At 52.4% G+C, this 20,179-nt stretch overlaps 1 protein-coding gene across 5 annotated transcripts in view; it reads right to left on the reverse strand.

Annotated features, from left to right (window-relative positions):
• LOC140411055 (tyrosine-protein kinase Fyn) overlaps positions 1 to 20,179 on the reverse strand; it is a 431,995-nt gene that overhangs the window by 297,782 nt on the left and 114,034 nt on the right. For 4 of the 5 annotated variants that reach the window (XM_072500049.1, XM_072500048.1, XM_072500044.1 and 1 more), the window contains exon 2: positions 4,180 to 4,238. The exons of the other annotated variant lie outside the window; for it this stretch is intronic. The gene's annotated coding sequence lies outside the window, so the exon portion shown is untranslated. The remainder of the gene's footprint in view (positions 1 to 4,179; positions 4,239 to 20,179) is intronic. 5 annotated transcript variants of the gene reach the window in all.

A 20,179-nucleotide genomic window follows, 5' to 3' on the forward strand; every position in this document is an offset into this window, starting at 1 on the left:
GTGCTGCATCGTTACGGAGGGAGTGCTGCATTGTTACAGAGGGAGTGCTACATTGTTACAGAGGGAGTGCTACATTGTTACGGAGGGAGTGCTACATTGGTGTGGAGGGAGTGCTGCATAGTGTCGAGGGAGTGCTGCGTTATGCGGGCGGAGTGCGGCGTTGTGCGGAGGGAGCGCTGCATTGTGCGGAGGGAGCGCTGCATTGTGCAGAGGGAGCGCTGCATTGTGCGGAGGGAGCGCTGCATTGTGCGGAGGGAGTGCGGAATTGTTATGGAGGGAGTGCTGCATTGTTACGGACGGACTGCTGCATTGTTACGGACGGAGTGCTGCATTGTGCGGAGGGAGCGCTGCATTGTTATGGATGGAGTGCTGCATTGTGCGGAGGGAGTGCTGCATTGTTATGGATGGAGTGCTGCATTGTTAAGGATGGAGTGCTGCATTGTTAAGGATGGAGTGCTGCATTGTGCAGAGGGAGTGCTGCATTGTTATGGATGGAGTGTTGCCTTGTTACGGATGGACTGCTGCATTGTTATGGATGGAGTGCTACATTGTTACGGATGGAGTGCTGCATTGTTATGGATGGAGTGCTACATTGTTACGGATGGAGTGCTGCATTGTGCGGAGGGAGTGTTGCCTTGTTAAGGATGGACTGCTGCATTGTTTTGGATGGAGTGTTGCATTGTGCGGAGGGAGTGCTGCATTGTTATGGATGGACTGCTGCATTGTTATGGATGGACTGCTGCATTGTTATGGATGGAGCGCTACATTGTTACGGATGGACTGCTGCATTGTTTTGGATGGACTGCTGCATTGTTATGGATGGAGTTTTGCATTGTTACGGATGGAGTGCTGCATTGTTACGGATGGAGTGCTGCATTGTTACGGATGGAGTGCTGCATTGTTATGGATGGAGTGCTGCATTGTTATGGATGGAGTGCTGCATTGTTATGGATGGACTGCTGCATTGTTATGGATGGAGTGTTGCATTGTTATGGATGGAGTGCTGCATTGTTATGGATGGACTGCTGCATTGTTATGGATGGAGTGTTGCATTGTTATGGATGGACTGCTGCATTGTTATGGATGGACTGCTGCATTGTGATGGATGGACTGCTGCATTGTTATGGATGGACTGCTGCATTGTGATGGATGGAGTGTTGCATTTGGTCGGTGACCTTTTGAGGAAGTTGCCAGTGGATTGTATTAGCCTTTTCACTTTTACACTAATGTTGGTGAAGATCTGCTGGATTTTATTATTGTGGTATAGTCTTGTTATGGAGGGAGTGATGCATTATTATGGAGGGAGTGATGCATTGTTATGGAGGGAGTGCTGAATTGTTACGGAGGGAGTGCTGCATTGTTACGGAGGGAGTGCTGCATCATTACGTAGGGAGTGCTGCATTGGTGCGGAGGGAGTGCTGCATTGTGCGGAGGGAGTGCTGCATTGTGCGGAGGGAGTGCTGCATTGTGCGGAGGGAGTGCTGCATTGTGCGGAGGGAGTGCTGCATTGTGCGGAGGGAGTGCTGCATTGTGCGGAGGGAGTGCTGCATTGTGCGGAGGGAGTGCTGCATTGTGCGGAGGGAGTGCTGCATTGTGCGGAGGGAGTGCTGCATTGTGCGGAGGGAGTGCTGCATTGTGCGGAGGGAGTGCTGCATTGTGCGGAGGGAGTGCTGCATTGTGCGGAGGGAGTGCTGCATTGTGCGGAGGGAGTGCTGCATTGTGCGGAGGGAGTGCTGCATTGTGCGGAGGGAGTGCTGCATTGTGCGGAGGGAGTGCGGAATTGTTATGGAGGGAGTGCTGCATTGTTACGGAGGGAGTGCTGCATCGTTACGGAGGGAGTGTTGCATCGTTACGGAGCGAGTGCTGCATCCTTACGGAGGGAGTGCTGCATTGCTACAGAGGGAGTGCTGCATTGTTACAGAGGGAGTGCTGCATTGGTGTGGAGGGAGTGCTGCATCGTTACGGAGCGAGTGCTGCATTGTTACGGAGGGAGTGCTTCATTGGTGTGGAGGGAGTGCTGCATAGTGTGGAGGGAGTGCTGCATTGTGCGGAGGGAGTGCTGTATTGTGCGGAGGGAGTGCGGAATTGTTATGGAGGGAGTGCTGCATTGTTACGGACGGAGTGCTGCATTGTTACGGACGGGGTGCTGCATTGTGCGCAGGGAGTGCTGCATTGTCCTGGATCGAGTGCTGCATTGTTCTGGATGGAGTGCTGCATTGTTATGGATGGAGTGCTGCATTGTTAAGGATGGAGTGCTGCATTGTTAAGGATGGAGTGCTGCATTGTGCGGAGGGAGTGCTGCATTGTTATAGAAGAAGTGCGGGATTGTTATGGATGGACTGCTGCATTGTTATGGAGTGTTGCATTGTTACTGATGGAGTGATGCATTGTTATGGATGGACTGCTGCATTGTTATGGATGGACTGCTGCATTGTTATGGATGGAGTGTTGCATTGTTAAGGATGGACTGCTGCATTGTTATGGATGGAGTGTTGCATTGTTACGGATGGAGTGTTGCATTGTTATGGATGGAGTGTTGCATTTGGCCGGTGACCTTTTGAGGAAGCTGCCATTGGTTGTATTAGCCTTTTCACTTTTACACTAATGTTGGTGAAGGTCTGCTGGATTTTATTATTGTGGTATAGTCTTGTTACGGAGGGAGTGCTGCATCGTTACGGAGGGAGTGCTGCATTGTTGCGGAGGGAGTGCTGCATTGTTACGGACGGAGTGCTGCATTGTTGCGGAGGGAGTGCTGCATCGTTAGGGAGGGAGTGCTGCATTGTTACGGAGGGAGTGCTGCATCGTTACGGAGGGAGTGCTGCATCGTTACGGAGGGAGTGCTGCATCGTTACGGAGGGAGTGCTGCATCGTTACGGATGGAGTGCTGCATTGTTACGGATGGAGTGCTGCATTGTTATGGATGGAGTGCTGCATTATATGTATGGAGTGCTGCATTGGTATGTATGGAGTGCTGCATTGGTAAGTATGGAGTGCTGCATCGTTCCGGAGGGTGTGCTGCATCGTTACGGAGGGAGTGCTGCATCGTTACGGAGGGAGTGCTGCATCGTTACAGAGGGAGTGCTGCATCGTTACAGAGGGAGTGCTGCATCGTTACAGAGGGAGTGCTGCATCGTTACAGAGGGAGTGCTGCATCGTTACAGAGGGAGTGCTGCATCGTTACAGAGGGAGTGCTGCATTGTTACGGATGGAGTGCTGCATTATATGTATGGAGTGCTGCATTGGTATGTATGGAGTGCTGCATTGGTATGCATGGAGTGCTGCATTGGTATGCATGGAGTGCTGCATCGTTCCGGAGGGTGTGCTGCATCGTTACGGAGGGAGTGCTGCATCGTTACGGATGGAGCGCTGCATTGGTATGTATGGAGTGCTGCATCGTTACGGAGGGAGTGCTGCATCGTTACAGAGGGAGTGCTGCATCGTTACAGAGGGAGTGCTGCATCGTTACAGAGGGAGTGCTGCATCGTTACAGAGGGAGTGCTGCATCGTTACAGAGGGAGTGCTGCATCGTTACAGAGGGAGTGCTGCATCGTTACAGAGGGAGTGCTGCATCGTTACAGAGGGAGTGCTGCATCGTTACAGAGGGAGTGCTGCATTGGTATGTATGGAGTGCTGCATTGTTGGAGGTGCTGTTGGTAGGATCAAACATTACATGAAGCCCCACTCCACCTATTGAACATTCATGTGGGTGCAGAAGACCCAATGGCACTGCAGTGTGCTCACAGGTCTGGCATTCCAGCTAGATCTGGAATTTGTTGGGCCCGTCGATATATTGTGCAACATCTTCACTTCCCAGACTGGCGCAGTGGGAGGTTCCCTTCTGAGACCGAGACTAAGGCACATCAGTGTGTGTGTCGGTGGAGGGGGGGTGGGGGGGGAAGAGAGAAAACGGGAGCTCAGTCCTGCAGCTGGACAGAATTGGAAACTGCTCTCTAGGAACACACTCAGACACCTGACATTACAGAGGAGTTCCATTCGCCAGCATTAACACCCCTTACTTTGAGAGTGTACCAATAATAAATCAAATCCACAAGGAGATGAAATAAATCACAACCCTGAGAATGCAGGCACATTAAACACTGGGGCAAAAATAAAAAACTGCACAACTATCTCATCAATATTCGCAGTCACACCGTACTGGGAGAACACAACGTCACTTACCAAGCGATCTCCACCATTCAGGATTTTACATTGCTTCACACACAAGTATGATGGAAGACCTGTCGGATGGGGAGAACACATTAGATGAATCAGAGTGAAAAATTATATTACACAAAAATTTCTGAATTAAAGAAAAAAAATCTGACTGTAACGATCAATTCTGGACACGGCTAATACAACAGCAAGAGAACAGGGACACAGCTGTCAACATCTTGCATGGGCTCATCTGCTTTAACCACTGAGGTGGTGATGGGGGGACGGGGACGGGGGGAAGGGGGATGGGGGGGGGATGCAGGATCGAGACCAGGATGTGTTACCAAATTTATCACCGAGCAGAACAGGTACTGCCAGAAGTGAACATGGAATCTCTGCATTTTTCCAGTGGACATTGCAGAAAGAGATGGATCCTTACTGGTGTTTGCTGCAGCTGAGAAAGTCAGCTCACTCTGGCCAGCTGCCAGCATTCGTCAGTCAGTCAGTGAATCAGTCAGTGAATCAGTGAATCAGTCGGTGAATCAGTGAACCAGTCGGTGAATCAGTCAGTCAGTCGGTGAATCAGTCAGTCAGTCGGTGAATCAGTCAGTCAGTCGGTGAATCAGTCAGTCAGTCGGTGAATCAGTCAGTCAGTCGGTGAATCAGTCAGTCAGTCGGTGAATCAGTCAGTCAGTCGGTGAATCAGTCAGTCAGTCGGTGAATCAGTCAGTCAGTCGCTGAATCAGTCAGTCAGTCGCTGAATCAGTCAGTCAGTCGCTGAATCAGTCAGTCAGTCGCTGAATCAGTCAGTCAGTCGCTGAATCAGTCAGTCAGTCGCTGAATCAGTCAGTCAGTCGCTGAATCAGTCAGTCAGTCGGTGAATCAGTCAGTCAGTCGGTGAATCAGTCAGTCAGTCAGTGAATCAGTCAGTCAGTCAGTGAATCAGTCAGTCAGTCAGTGAATCAGTCAGTCAGTCAGTGAATCAGTCAGTCTGTGAATCAGTCAGTCTGTGAATCAGTCAGTCTGTGAATCAGTCAGTCTGTGAATCAGTCAGTCTGTGAATCAGTCAGTCTGAGAATCAGTCAGTCAGAGAATCAGTCAGTCAGTCTGCGAATCAGTCAGTCAGTCTGCGAATCAGTCAGTCAGTCAGTCTGCGAATCAGTCAGTCAGCGAATCAGTCAGTCAGTGAATGAATCAGTCAGTGAGTCAGTAACTGACTCAGGCAGTCAGTCAGTCAGTCAGTGGATCAATGAATCAGTGAATCAGTCAGTCGGTGAATCAGTCAGTCGGTGAATCAGTCAGTCGGCGAATCAGTCAGTCGGCGAATCAGTCAGACGGTGAATCAGTCAGTCAGCGAATCAGTCAGTCAGTGAGTGAATCAGTCAGTGAGTCAGTAACTGACTCAGGCAGTCAGTCAGTCAGTGAGTGGATCAATGAATCAGTGAATCAGTCAGTAGGTGTATCAGTCAGTCGGTGAATCAGTCAGTCGGTGAATCAGTCAGTCAGCGAATCAGTCAGTCAGTGAGTGAATCAGTCAGTGAGTCAGTAACTGACTCAGGCAGTCAGTCAGTCAGTCAGTGGATCAATGAATCAGTGAATCAGTCAGTCGGTGAATCAGTCAGTCGGCGAATCAGTCAGTCGGCGAATCAGTCAGTCGGCGAATCAGTCAGTCGGCGAATCAGTCAGTCGGCGAATCAGTCAGTCGGCGAATCAGTCAGTCGGCGAATCAGTCAGTCGGCGAATCAGTCAGTCGGCGAATCAGTCAGTCGGCGAATCAGTCAGTCGGCGAATCAGTCAGTCGGCGAATCAGTCAGTCGGCGAATCAGTCAGTCGGCGAATCAGTCAGTCGGCGAATCAGTCAGTCTGCGAATCAGTCAGTCTGCGAATCAGTCAGTCTGCGAATCAGTCAGTCTGCGAATCAGTCAGTCTGCGAATCAGTCAGTCTGCGAATCAGTCAGTCTGCGTATCAGTCAGTCTGCGTATCAGTCAGTCTGCGAATCAGTCAGTCAGTCTGCGAATCAGTCAGTCAGTCTGCGAATCAGTCAGTCAGTCTGCGAATCAGTCAGTCAGTCTGCGAATCAGTCAGTCAGTCTGCGAATCAGTCAGTCAGTCTGCGAATCAGTCAGTCAGTCTGCGAATCAGTCAGTCAGTCTGCGAATCAGTCAGTCAGTCTGCGAATCAGTCAGTCAGTCTGCGAATCAGTCAGTCAGTCTGCGAATCAGTCAGTCAGTCTGCGAATCAGTCAGTCAGTCAGCGAATCAGTAAGTCAGTCAGCGAATCAGTCAGTCAGGGAATCAGTCAGTCAGTCAGCGAATCAGTCAGTCAGTCAGCGAATCAGTCAGTCAGTGAGTGAATCAGTCAGTCAGTCAGCGAATCAGTCAGCGAGTGAATCAGTCAGTCAGTCAGCGAATCAGTCAGCGAGTGAATCAGTCAGTCAGTCAGCGAATCAGTCAGCGAGTGAATCAGTCAGTCAGTCAGCGAATCAGTCCGCGAGTGAATCAGTCAGTCAGTCAGCGAATCAGTCAGCGAGTGAATCAGTCAGTCAGCGAGTGAATCAGTCAGTCAGTCTGCGAATCAGTCAGTCAGTGAGTGAATCAGTCAGTCAGTCAGTGAATCAGTCAGTCAGTCAGTGGGCGAATCAGTCAGTGGGCGAATCAGTCAGTCAGTGGGCGAATCAGTCAGTCAGTGGGCGAATCAGTGAGTCAGTGGGCGAATCAGTGAGTCAGTGGGCGAATCAGTGAGCGAATCAGTGAGTCAGTGGGCGAATCAGTGAGTCAGTGGGCGAATCAGTGAGTCAGTGGGCGAATCAGTGAGTCAGTGGGCGAATCAGTGAGTCAGTGGGCGAATCAGTGAGTCAGTGGGCGAATCAGTGAGTCAGTGGGCGAATCAGTGAGTCAGTGGGCGAATCAGTGAGTCAGTGGGCGAATCAGTGAGTCAGTGGGCGAATCAGTGAGTCAGTGGGCGAATCAGTCAGTCAGTGGGCGAATCAGTCAGTCAGTGGGCGAATCAGTCAGTCAGTGGGCGAATCAGTGAGTCAGTGGGCGTATCAGTCAGTCAGTGGGCGAATCAGTCAGTCAGTGGGCGAATCAGTCAGTCAGTGGGCGAATCAGTCAGTCAGTGGGCGAATCAGTCAGTCAGTGGGCGAATCAGTCAGTCAGTGGGCGAATCAGTCAGTCAGTGGGCGAATCAGTCAGTCAGTGGGCGAATCAGTCAGTCAGTGGGCGAATCAGTCAGTCAGTGGGCGAATCAGTCAGTCAGTGGGCGAATCAGTCAGTCAGTGGGCGAATCAGTCAGTCAGTGGGCGAATCAGTCAGTCAGTGGGCGAATCAGTCAGTCAGTGGGCGAATCAGTCAGTCAGTGGGCGAATCAGTCAGTCAGTGGGCGAATCAGTCAGTCAGTGGGCGAATCAGTCAGTCAGTGGGCGAATCAGTCAGTCAGTGGGCGAATCAGTCAGTCAGTGGGCGAATCAGTCAGTCAGTGGGCGAATCAGTCAGTCAGTGGGCGAATCAGTCAGTCAGTGGGCGAATCAGTCAGTCAGTGGGCGAATCAGTCAGTCAGTGGGCGAATCAGTCAGTCAGTGGGCGAATCAGTCAGTCAGTGGGCGAATCAGTCAGTCAGTGGGCGAATCAGTCAGTCAGTGGGCGAATCAGTCAGTCAGTGGGCGAATCAGTCAGTCAGTGGGCGAATCAGTCAGTCAGTGGGCGAATCAGTCAGTCAGTGGGCGAATCAGTCAGTCAGTGGGCGAATCAGTCAGTCAGTGGGCGAATCAGTCAGTCAGTGGGCGAATCAGTCAGTCAGTGGGCGAATCAGTCAGTCAGTGGGCGAATCAGTCAGTCAGTGGGCGAATCAGTCAGTCAGTGGGCGAATCAGTCAGTCAGTGGGCGAATCAGTCAGTCAGTGGGCAAATCAGTCAGTCAGTGGGCGAATCAGTCAGTCAGTGGGCGAATCAGTCAGTGGGCGAATCAGTCAGTGGGCGAATCAGTCAGTCAGTGGGCGAATCAGTCAGTCAGTGGGCGAATCAGTCAGTCAGTGGGCGAATCAGTCAGTCAGTGGGCGAATCAGTCAGTCAGTGGGCGAATCAGTCAGTCAGTGGGCGAATCAGTCAGTCAGTGGGCGAATCAGTCAGTCAGTCGGCGAATCAGTCAGTCAGTCGCTGAATCAGTCAGTCAGTCGCTGAATCAGTCAGTCAGTCGCTGAATCAGTCAGTCAGTCGCTGAATCAGTCAGTCAGTCGGTGAATCAGTCAGTCAGTCGGTGAATCAGTCAGTCAGTCAGTGAATCAGTCAGTCAGTCAGTGAATCAGTCAGTCAGTCAGTGAATCAGTCAGTCAGTCAGTGAATCAGTCAGTCTGTGAATCAGTCAGTCTGTGAATCAGTCAGTCTGTGAATCAGTCAGTCTGTGAATCAGTCAGTCTGTGAATCAGTCAGTCTGTGAATCAGTCAGTCTGAGAATCAGTCAGTCAGTCTGCGAATCAGTCAGTCAGTCTGCGAATCAGTCAGTCAGTCAGTCTGCGAATCAGTCAGTCAGCGAATCAGTCAGTCAGTGAATGAATCAGTCAGTGAGTCAGTAACTGACTCAGGCAGTCAGTCAGTCAGTCAGTGGATCAATGAATCAGTGAATTAGTCAGTCGGTGAATCAGTCAGTCGGTGAATCAGTCAGTCGGCGAATCAGTCAGACGGTGAATCAGTCAGACGGTGAATCAGTCAGACGGTGAATCAGTCAGTCAGCGAATCAGTCAGTCAGTGAGTGAATCAGTCAGTGAGTCAGTAACTGACTCAGGCAGTCAGTCAGTCAGTGAGTGGATCAATGAATCAGTGAATCAGTCAGTCGGTGTATCAGTCAGTCGGTGAATCAGTCAGGCGGTGAATCAGTCAGTCAGCGAATCAGTCAGTCAGTGAGTGAATCAGTCAGTGAGTCAGTAACTGACTCAGGCAGTCAGTCAGTCAGTCAGTGGATCAATGAATCAGTGAATCAGTCAGTCGGTGAATCAGTCAGTCGGCGAATCAGTCAGTCGGCGAATCAGTCAGTCGGCGAATCAGTCAGTCGGCGAATCAGTCAGTCTGCGAATCAGTCAGTCTGCGAATCAGTCAGTCTGCGAATCAGTCAGTCTGCGAATCAGTCAGTCTGCGAATCAGTCAGTCTGCGTATCAGTCAGTCTGCGTATCAGTCAGTCTGCGAATCAGTCAGTCTGCGAATCAGTCAGTCAGTCTGCGAATCAGTCAGTCAGTCTGCGAATCAGTCAGTCAGTCTGCGAATCAGTCAGTCAGTCTGCGAATCAGTCAGTCAGTCAGCGAATCAGTAAGTCAGTCAGCGAATCAGTCAGTCAGGGAATCAGTCAGTCAGTCAGGGAATCAGTCAGTCAGTCAGCGAATCAGTCAGTCAGTGAGTGAATCAGTCAGTCAGTCAGCGAATCAGTCAGCGAGTGAATCAGTCAGTCAGTCAGCGAATCAGTCAGCGAGTGAATCAGTCAGTCAGTCAGCGAATCAGTCAGCGAGTGAATCAGTCAGTCAGTCAGCGAATCAGTCAGCGAGTGAATCAGTCAGTCAGTCAGTGAATCAGTCAGTCAGTGAGTGAATCAGTCAGTCAGTGAGTGAATCAGTCAGTCAGTCAGTGGGCGAATCAGTCAGTGGGCGAATCAGTCAGTGGGCGAATCAGTCAGTCAGTGGGCGAATCAGTCAGTCAGTGGGCGAATCAGTCAGTCAGTGGGCGAATCAGTCAGTCAGTGGGCGAATCAGTCAGTCAGTGGGCGAATCAGTCAGTCAGTGGGCGAATCAGTGAGTCAGTGGGCGAATCAGTGAGTCAGTGGGCGAATCAGTGAGTCAGTGGGCGAATCAGTGAGTCAGTGGGCGAATCAGTGAGTCAGTGGGCGAATCAGTGAGTCAGTGGGCGAATCAGTGAGTCAGTGGGCGAATCAGTGAGTCAGTGGGCGAATCAGTGAGTCAGTGGGCGAATCAGTGAGTCAGTGGGCGAATCAGTGAGTCAGTGGGCGAATCAGTGAGTCAGTGGGCGAATCAGTGAGTCAGTGGGCGAATCAGTGAGTCAGTGGGCGAATCAGTCAGTCAGTGGGCGAATCAGTCAGTCAGTGGGCGAATCAGTCAGTCAGTGGGCGAATCAGTCAGTCAGTGGGCGAATCAGTCAGTCAGTGGGCGAATCAGTCAGTCAGTGGGCGAATCAGTCAGTCAGTGGGCGAATCAGTCAGTCAGTGGGCGAATCAGTCAGTCAGTGGGCGAATCAGTCAGTCAGTGGGCGAATCAGTCAGTCAGTGGGCGAATCAGTCAGTCAGTGGGCGAATCAGTCAGTCAGTGGGCGAATCAGTCAGTCAGTGGGCGAATCAGTCAGTCAGTGGGCGAATCAGTCAGTCAGTGGGCGAATCAGTCAGTCAGTGGGCGAATCAGTCAGTCAGTGGGCGAATCAGTCAGTCAGTGGGCGAATCAGTCAGTCAGTGGGCGAATCAGTCAGTCAGTGGGCGAATCAGTCAGTCAGTGGGCGAATCAGTCAGTCAGTGGGCGAATCAGTCAGTCAGTGGGCGAATCAGTCAGTCAGTGGGCGAATCAGTCAGTCAGTGGGCGAATCAGTCAGTCAGTGGGCGAATCAGTCAGTCAGTGGGCGAATCAGTCAGTCAGTGGGCGAATCAGTCAGTCAGTGGGCGAATCAGTCAGTCAGTGGGCGAATCAGTCAGTCAGTGGGCGAATCAGTCAGTCAGTGGGCGAATCAGTCAGTCAGTGGGCGAATCAGTCAGTCAGTGGGCGAATCAGTCAGTCAGTGGGCGAATCAGTCAGTCAGTGGGCGAATCAGTCAGTCAGTGGGCGAATCAGTCAGTCAGTGGGCGAATCAGTCAGTCAGTGGGCGAATCAGTCAGTCAGTGGGCGAATCAGTCAGTCAGTGGGCGAATCAGTCAGTCAGTGGGCGAATCAGTCAGTCAGTGGGCGAATCAGTCAGTCAGTGGGCGAATCAGTCAGTCAGTGGGCGAATCAGTCAGTGGGCGAATCAGTCAGTGGGCGAATCAGTCAGTGGGCGAATCAGTCAGTGGGCGACTCAGTCAGTGGGCGACTCAGTCAGTGGGCGAATCAGTCAGTGGGCGAATCAGTCAGTGGGCGAATCAGTCAGTGGGCGAATCAGTCAGTGGGCGAATCAGTCAGTGGGCGAATCAGTCAGTGGGCGAATCAGTCAGTGGGCGAATCAGTCAGTGGGCGAATCAGTCAGTGGGCGAATCAGTCAGTGGGCGAATCAGTCAGTGGGCGAATCAGTCAGTGGGCGAATCAGTCAGTGGGCGAATCAGTCAGTGGGCGAATCAGTCAGTGGGCGAATCAGTCAGTGGGCGAATCAGTCCGTGGGCGAATCAGTCCGTGGGCGAATCAGTCCGTGGGCGAATCAGTCCGTGGGCGAATCAGTCCGTGGGCGAATCAGTCCGTGGGCGAATCAGTCCGTGGGCGAATCAGTCCGTGGGCGAATCAGTCCGTGGGCGAATCAGTCCGTGGGCGAATCAGTCCGTGGGCGAATCAGTCCGTGGGCGAATCAGTCCGTGGGCGAATCAGTCCGTGGGCGAATCAGTCCGTGGGCGAATCAGTCCGTGGGCGAATCAGTCCGTGGGCGAATCAGTCCGTGGGCGAATCAGTCCGTGGGCGAATCAGTCCGTGGGCGAATCAGTCAGTGGGCGAATCAGTCAGTGGGCGAATCAGTCAGTGGGCGAATCAGTCAGTGGGCGAATCAGTCAGTGGGCGAATCAGTCAGTGGGCGAATCAGTCAGTGGGCGAATCAGTCAGTGGGCGAATCAGTCAGTGGGCGAATCAGTCAGTGGGCGAATCAGTCAGTCAGTGGGCGAATCAGTCAGTCAGTGGGCGAATCAGTCAGTCAGTGGGCGAATCAGTCAGTCAGTGGGCGAATCAGTCAGTCAGTGGGCGAATCAGTCAGTCAGTGGGCGAATCAGTCAGTCAGTGGGCGAATCAGTCAGTCAGTGGGCGAATCAGTCAGTCAGTGGGCGAATCAGTCAGTCAGTGGGCGAATCAGTCAGTGGGCGAATCAGTCAGTGGGCGAATCAGTCAGTGGGCGAATCAGTCAGTGGGCGAATCAGTCAGTGGGCGAATCAGTCAGTGGGCGAATCAGTCAGTGGGCGAATCAGTCAGTGGGCGAATCAGTCAGTGGGCGAATCAGTCCGTGGGCGAATCAGTCCGTGGGCGAATCAGTCCGTGGGCGAATCAGTCCGTGGGCGAATCAGTCCGTGGGCGAATCAGTCCGTGGGCGAATCAGTCCGTGGGCGAATCAGTCCGTGGGCGAATCAGTCCGTGGGCGAATCAGTCCGTGGGCGAATCAGTCCGTGGGCGAATCAGTCCGTGGGCGAATCAGTCCGTGGGCGAATCAGTCCGTGGGCGAATCAGTCCGTGGGCGAATCAGTCCGTGGGCGAATCAGTCAGTGGGCGAATCAGTCAGTGGGCGAATCAGTCAGTGGGCGAATCAGTCAGTGGGCGAATCAGTCAGTGGGCGAATCAGTCAGTGGGCGAATCAGTCAGTGGGCGAATCAGTCAGTGGGCGAATCAGTCAGTGGGCGAATCAGTCAGTGGGCGAATCAGTCAGTGGGCGAATCAGTCAGTGGGCGAATCAGTCAGTGGGCGAATCAGTCAGTCAGTGGGCGAATCAGTCAGTCAGTGGGCGAATCAGTCAGTCAGTGGGCGAATCAGTCAGTCAGTGGGCGAATCAGTCAGTCAGTGGGCGAATCAGTCAGTCAGTGGGCGAATCAGTCAGTCAGTGGGCGAATCAGTCAGTCAGTGGGCGAATCAGTCAGTCAGTGGGCGAATCAGTCAGTGGGCGAATCAGTCAGTGGGCGAATCAGTCAGTGGGCGAATCAGTCAGTGGGCGAATCAGTCAGTGGGCGAATCAGTCAGTGGGCGAATCAGTCAGTGGGCGAATCAGTCAGTGGGCGAATCAGTCAGTGGGCGAATCAGTCAGTGGGCGAATCAGTCAGTGGGCGAATCAGTCAGTGGGCGAATCAGTCAGTGGGCGAATCAGACAGTGGGCGAATCAGTCAGTGGGCGAATCAGTCAGTGGGCGAATCAGTCAGTGGGCGAATCAGTCAGTGGGCGAATCAGTCAGTGGGCGAATCAGTCAGTGGGCGAATCAGTCAGTGGGCGAATCAGTCAGGGGCGAATCAGTCAGTCGGCGAATCAGTCAGTGGGCGAATCAGTCAGTGGGCGAATCAGTCAGTGGGCGAATCAGTCAGTGGGCGAATCAGTCAGTGGGCGAATCAGTCAGTGGGCGAATCAGTCAGTGGGCGAATCAGTCAGTGGGCGAATCAGTCAGTGGGCGAATCAGTCAGTGGGCGAATCAGTCAGTGGGCGAATCAGTCAGTGGGCGAATCAGTCAGTGGGCGAATCAGTCAGTGGGCGAATCAGTCAGTGGGCGAATCATTCAGTGGGCGAATCAGTCAGTGGGCGAATCAGTCAGTGGGCGAATCAGTCAGTGGGCGAATCAGTCAGTGGGCGAATCAGTCAGTCAGTGAAAAAAAAGTGCGGGATAAGGAGGGCAACATGGTCATGGACTTAGTGAGGGAGTGAACAAAGTCTATAGAGCGTTTTACCTTAAATTGTATGAATGAAAGCCCCCGCCGGGAGGGGAGGGGATGAAGCAATTCATGGATCAACTGAGGTTTCCAAAGGTGGATGAGGATCTGGTGGATGGATTGGGGACCCCGATATAGCTGGCGGAGATTGTTCAGGGTCCAGGGCACTTGCAGTCGGGCAAGGCCCAGGGGCCGGACGGCTACCCTGTAGAATTCTACAAGAGCTGCTGAGCCCACTTCTGCTAAGGCCCTTTAATGAGGCCAAAGAGAGAGGGACCCTTCCCCCAACAATGTCACAGGCTTTGATTTCACTCATCCTCAAACGAGAGAAAGATCCGCTGCAGTGTGGATCTTATGGACCGATATCGCTCATGAACGTAGACGCCAAACTCTGACCAAGATCTTGGCTGCTATGTTTGAGGACTGTGTCTCTGGGGTGATAGGGGAGGATCAGACAGGCTTCGTCAAGGGCAGGCAATTGAACTCCAATGTACGGATGCTCCTAAACATCACCATGATGCCCTCGGAGGGAGGGGAGGCAGAAGTAGTGGCGGCAATGGACGCAGAGAAAGACTTTGACCGGGTGGAATGGGAGTACCTGTGGGAAGCGTAAGAAGGTTTGGATTCGGTGAGGGGGTCATAGATTGGGTCCAGCTCTTCTACCAGGCCCCCGTGGCAAGTTTGTGCACGGGTGCGGTCGGAATAGTTTAAGCTCCACCGGGGGACGAGGCAGGGGTGCCCCCTCTCCCCCTTACTATTCGCCCTTGCGATAGAGCCATTGGCCATAGTGCTGCGGGCTTCAAAGAACTGGCAGCGGTTGGTTTCCGGGGGGGGGGGGGGGGGGGGGGCGCATAGGGTCTCGCTCTATGCGGATGATCTGCTCCTGTACATCTTGGACCCACCAGAGGGGATGGGGGAGGTCATGCAGATTCTGAGGGACTTTGGCGATTTCTCGGGGTACAAATTAAACGAGGAGAAAAGAGAGATGTTCGTGATCCAAGCTAAGGGGCAGGAAAGGGGCTGGGAGAGCTTCCGCTTAGGATGGTTGAGATACCTAGGCATACAGGTGGCTCGAAAGTGGGATGCCCTCCACAAGTTTAACTTATCTCGGCCGATAGAGCAAATGGAGGGGGACTAAAAGGCGGGACATGCTCCCGCTATCTCTAACAGGGAGGGTGCAGACCGCTAAGATGATGGTCCTCCCCAGATTCCTGTTTGTCTTCCAGTGCCTTCCCATCTTCATCCCCAAGTCCTTCTTTAAGCGGGTGAAGAAGATCATCTCGAGATTCGTATGGGCAAATAAGACCCTGCGAGTAAAGAGACTGTACCTGGAGCGCAGTCCCGGGGGGGGGGGGTGGGGGGGGGGGGGGGGAGCTACTATTGGGCGGCTAACATAGCCATGATTAGGAAATGGGTATTGGGGGAGGGGTCGACATGGGAGCGGTTAGAGGCGGCCTCATGCAAAGGCACCAGCCTAGGGGCACTTGTAACGGCACCTCTGCCGTTCTAGTCCGCTGGTGGTGGCGGCATTAAAGATCTGGGGTCAGTGGAGAGGAGACAGGGGGGTGGAGGGAGCCTCAGTCTGGACCCAGATACTTAACAATCACAAGTTTGACCCAGCAAGATTGACGGAGGGTTCCAGAGCTGGCATAGGGCAGGCATTAAAAGGATAGGGGACCTGTTCACAGATGGGACCTTCCTCAGCCTGAAAAGCTGGAGGAGAAATTCAGTTTGCCCCCCGGAAACGCTTTCAGACACCTTCAGGTACTCGCCTTTCTGAAAAAACAGGTGGTATCATTTCCGCTGCTACCCCCACGCAGGATACAGGATAGGGTGGTCTCCAGCACCTGGGTAGGGGAGGGGAAGGTTTCATCTATGAGGCACTTCAGGAGGCGGAGGAAGCCCCAGTGGAGGAGCTGAAGGCAAATGGGAGGAGGAGCTAGGTGGGGAGCTGGATGCGGGCCTGTGGGCGGACGCCCTAAACAGGGTTAATTCCTCCTCATCATGTACCAGGCTTAGCTTAATCCAGTTTAAGGTGGTCCACCAGGTGCACATAAGAACATAAGAACATAAGAACTAGGAACAGGAGTAGTTCTGGCCCCTGGCCCCTCGAGCCTGCTCCGCCATTTAATGAGATCATGGCTGATCTTTGTGGACTCAGCTCCACTCTCCGGCCCGTACCCCATATCCCCGAATCCCTTTATTCTTTAGAAAGGTATCTATCTTTTTCTTAAAAACGTTTAAAGAAGGAGCCTCAACTGCTTCACTGGGCAAGGAATTCCAGAGATTCACAACCCTTTGGGTGAAGAAGTTCCTCCTACACTCCGTCCTAAATCTACTTCCCCTTATTTTGAGGCTATGCCCCCTAGTTCTGCTTTCCCCGACCAGTGGAAACAACCTGCCCGCATCTATCCCATCTATTCCCTTCATAATTTTATATGTTTCAATAAGATCCCCCCGCATCCTTCTAAACTCCAAAGAGCACAGTCCCAGTCTACTCAACCTCTCGTCATAATCTAATCCCCTCAACTCTGGGATCAACCTAGTGAATCTCCTCTGCACTCCCTCCAGCGCCTCATGACGGCAACCAGGATGAGCAAGCTCTTTGTGGTTGAGGATAAATGTGCGAGGTGTGCGGGAAACCCTGCAGATCATGTCCATATGTTCTGGGCATGCCCGGCTCTTAAGGGATTCTGGCAGGGTTTTGCTGAGGCAATGTCCAAGATCTTAGACACACGGGTGGTGCCGAGTCCAGAGATAGCGATCTTTGGTGTGTCAGATGATCTGGGAGTTCAGGGAGTGAAAGAGGCCGACATTTTGGCCTTTGCCTCCCTGGTAGCCCGGAGATGGATCCTTTTAATGTGGAGGGACTCTAAGCCCCTGGGTGTAGAGACCTGGGTTAGTGACATGGCTGGGTTTCTCAGTCTCGAGAAAATAAAGTTTGCCTTGAGAGAGTCCATGGCGGGGTTCTCTCGGAGGGGCAGCCGTTCCTCGACTTTCTAGGAGAGCAGTAAAGGTCAGCAGCAGCAGTAGCATCCCGAGCGGCGGGGGGGGGGGGGGGGAATTGTTACATAGTATTGTTCCTTTTTCTGTACATATGGTTAACATTTATTTTATGTTAAATGTTGTTAATGGTTATGCAAAAAATTATGTTTTGATAAAAATTTGAATAAAAATAATTAAAAAAAAAAAAAAAGTGGGTCCCAGGAAAGAAAAAGTTTGAAAAACATTCCACAAATTCCCTTTCTTGAGATCCGCTACCAACCTGATTTTCCCAGTCCACCTGCAAATTGAAGTTCCCCGTGGATTATTGTAATATTTTCTATCTGCTGGTTTATTTTCTGCCCCACACCCCAACTGAATACTGCTAGGGGGCCCTGTAAATATCTCCGATCAGGGTCTTTTTTCCTTTGCGATTCCTCATCTCTACCAAACAGGTTCGATGCCTTCCGACCCTACATCGCTTCATGCTATCGATTTAATTTAATTTCTTACTGTAATAGTAATCTTTATTGTCACAAGTAGGCTTACATTAACACTGCAATGAAGTTACTGTGAAAAGCTCTAGTCGCCACATTCCGGCACCTGTTCGGGTACACTGAGAGAATTCAGAATGTTCAGATGACCAAATTACCTAAATTATTAACAAGGCAACCCCGCCCCCTTTCCCCATCTGCCTGTCCTTTCGATAGGACACATATTCTTGGATATTTAGATCCCAGCCCTGATCCCCTTGCAGCCACGTCTCTGTGATGCCCACAACATCGTACCGGCCAATTTCAATGTGCGCTACAAACTCGTTTCGTATTCTGCGTACATTTAGGTACAAAACCTTCAGTCTGGTGTTGACTTCTCCTTTCTCATTAGCTGCCCCCTTATCTGCTGTCCCTGAAGTTAGATTCCTACCGCTTTCCATACTCTCTGTTCTGTTATTTGTTCTGGAAACTTTACTAACCTCTTCTGAGTCGCTCTTCCCCTTCCCCACCCCCTCCTGAGCTGCTCTTCCCCTCCCACCCCCTCCTGAGCTGCTCTTCCCCTTCCCCACCCCCTCCTGAGCCTCTCTTCCCCTCCCCCCACCCCCTCCTGAGCCGCTCTTCCCCTCCCCCACCCCCTCCTGAGCCGCTCTTCCCCTCCCACCCCCTCCTGAGCTGCTCTTTCCCTCCCCACCTCCTCCTGAGCCGCTCTTCCCCTCCCCACCCCCTCCTGAGCTGCTCTTCCCCTCCCCCACCCCCTCCTGAGCTGCTCTTCCCCTCCCACCCCCTCCTGAGCTGCTCTTCCCCTTCCCCACCCCCTCCTGAGCCGCTCTTCCCCTCCCCCACCCCCTCCTGAGCCGCTCTTCCCCTCCCCCACCCCCTCCTGAGCCGCTCTTCCCCTCCCACCCCCTCCTGAGCCGCTCTTCCCCTCCCCACCTCCTCCTGAGCCGCTCTTCCCCTCCCCACCCCCTCCTGAGCCTCTCTTCCCCTCCCCAGCCCCTCCTGAGTCGCTCTTCCCCTCCCCCACCCCCTCCTGAGCCGCTCTTCCCCTCCCCACCCCCTCCTGAGCCGCTCTTCCCCTTCCCCACCCCCTCCTGAGCCTCTCTTCCCCTCCCCCACCCCCTCCTGAGCCGCTCTTCCCCTCCCCCACCCCCTCCTGAGCCGCTCTTCCCCTCCCCCACCCCCTCCTGAGTCGCTCTTCCCCTCCCACCCCCTCCTGAGCCGCTCTTCCCCTCCCCCACCCCCTCCTGAGCTGCTCTTCCCCTCCCCACCCCCTCCTGAGCCTCTCTTCCCCTCCCCCAGCCCCTCCTGAGTCGCTCTTCCCCTCCCCCATCCTCTCCTGAGCCGCTCTTCCCCTCCCCACCCCCTCCTGAGTCATTCTTCCCCTCCCCACCCCCTCCTGAGCCGCTCTTCCCCCCCACCCCCTCCTGAGCTGCTCTTTCCCTCCCCCACCCCCTCCTGAGCCGCTCTTCCCCTCCCCCACCCCCTCCTGAGCCGCTCTTCCCCTCCCACCCCCTCCTGAGCCGCTCTTCCCCTCCCCCACCCCTCATAAGCCGCTCTTCCCCTCCCCTCCCCCACCCCCCCGAGCCGCTCTTCCCCACCCCCACCCCCTCCTGAGCCGCTCTTCCCCTCCCTCACCCCCCCCCCCCCCACCTCGTTCAACATCCTCATCATTAACCTGCACTCCTACCTTCTCCTTCAACTTTGAACGTCTAATTTTCCATACAACTGAACTCTAGGCCACTCGGCCCCTCGAGCCTTGCTACGCCATTGAATAAGATTGGATTGTAACCTTAGCCCACATTGCTGCCTGCCCCCGATAACCTTTCATCCCCTTGTTCACCAAGGATCTACCCGGCTCTGCCTTAGAAACATTCAAAGGCTCTGCTTCTGCCGCCTTTTAAGGAAGAGGTCCAGAGATTCATGACCCTCAAGAGAAAAAAATTCTCCTAATCTCAGCCTTAAATGGCCGATTCCTTATTTTTAAACAGTGACCCCAGTACTAGATTCTCCCACAAGAGGAATCATTTCTCCACATCCACCATGTCAAATCCCCTCAGGATCTTGAAGGTTTTGATCAAGTCGCCTCTTATTCTTCCAAACTTAAACCTAACAAGTCCAACCTGTCCTCATAATGCAATCCACCCATTCCAGGTATTAGTTTAGTAAACTTTCCCTGAACTGCTTCTAACACATCTATATCTTTCCTTAAATAAGGAGACCAGCACTGTACTCAGTACTCCACATGTGGTCTCACAAAGCCCTGTACAACTGAAGCATAACCTCCCTACTTTTGTAATCAATTCCTCTCACAGTAAAATGATAACATTCCATTAGCTTTCCTAATTTCTTGCTGTACTTGTACACTGGGGCAATTAAGGGACACACCGACTGCCGGGTGCACCAACAAACCACAAATACGACTGGGAACCCAGATTTTAAGAATCAACTTTAGAAAACTATTCCTTCCAAAGACAAACATCAACGTTTGGAAAAAAAGTAACAGAAAATGTGATCAAGAGGAGTCTGTGGTATTATCATAACTGTAAGAACTGCCAAGAGTCAATGAAGTGTCGAGAGTAGCCATGTAGAGGGAGCTACACATACAACTATATAAAGCAGTGATGCTTTGTGGGAGTGTGTGTGTACAGGAGTTAGCTGGAGAGAGTCAGAAGTACAGATAGTGTAAGTGAGAGCAGATCTTAGTTTATATCGATAGTGAGATTAGCTGTAGATGAGTGTAGTTTAAATGTTATTAATTACGACTGTGTATTCTTTAGGAGTACATGTTGAATCCAAATTAGTAGTGTTAATAAGTTTATAGCTTTGATTAAGTTCAAGCTATTTTGTGGTCTTTGTGAACACTACATCAACCATCCTGAAATAAGCAACACAAAGAACACCACACCCACCATCCCAGCCGGCTATTTCCACGTCCACTCAAGAGCATCAAAAACAAATCAATAAAATGTTTCAATCTCTTCATTTGCTTTTTTAGAATT

Source organism: Scyliorhinus torazame, chromosome 4 (genome assembly GCF_047496885.1).
Source record: "Scyliorhinus torazame isolate Kashiwa2021f chromosome 4, sScyTor2.1, whole genome shotgun sequence".
NCBI classification, from domain to species: domain Eukaryota; kingdom Metazoa; phylum Chordata; class Chondrichthyes; order Carcharhiniformes; family Scyliorhinidae; genus Scyliorhinus; species Scyliorhinus torazame.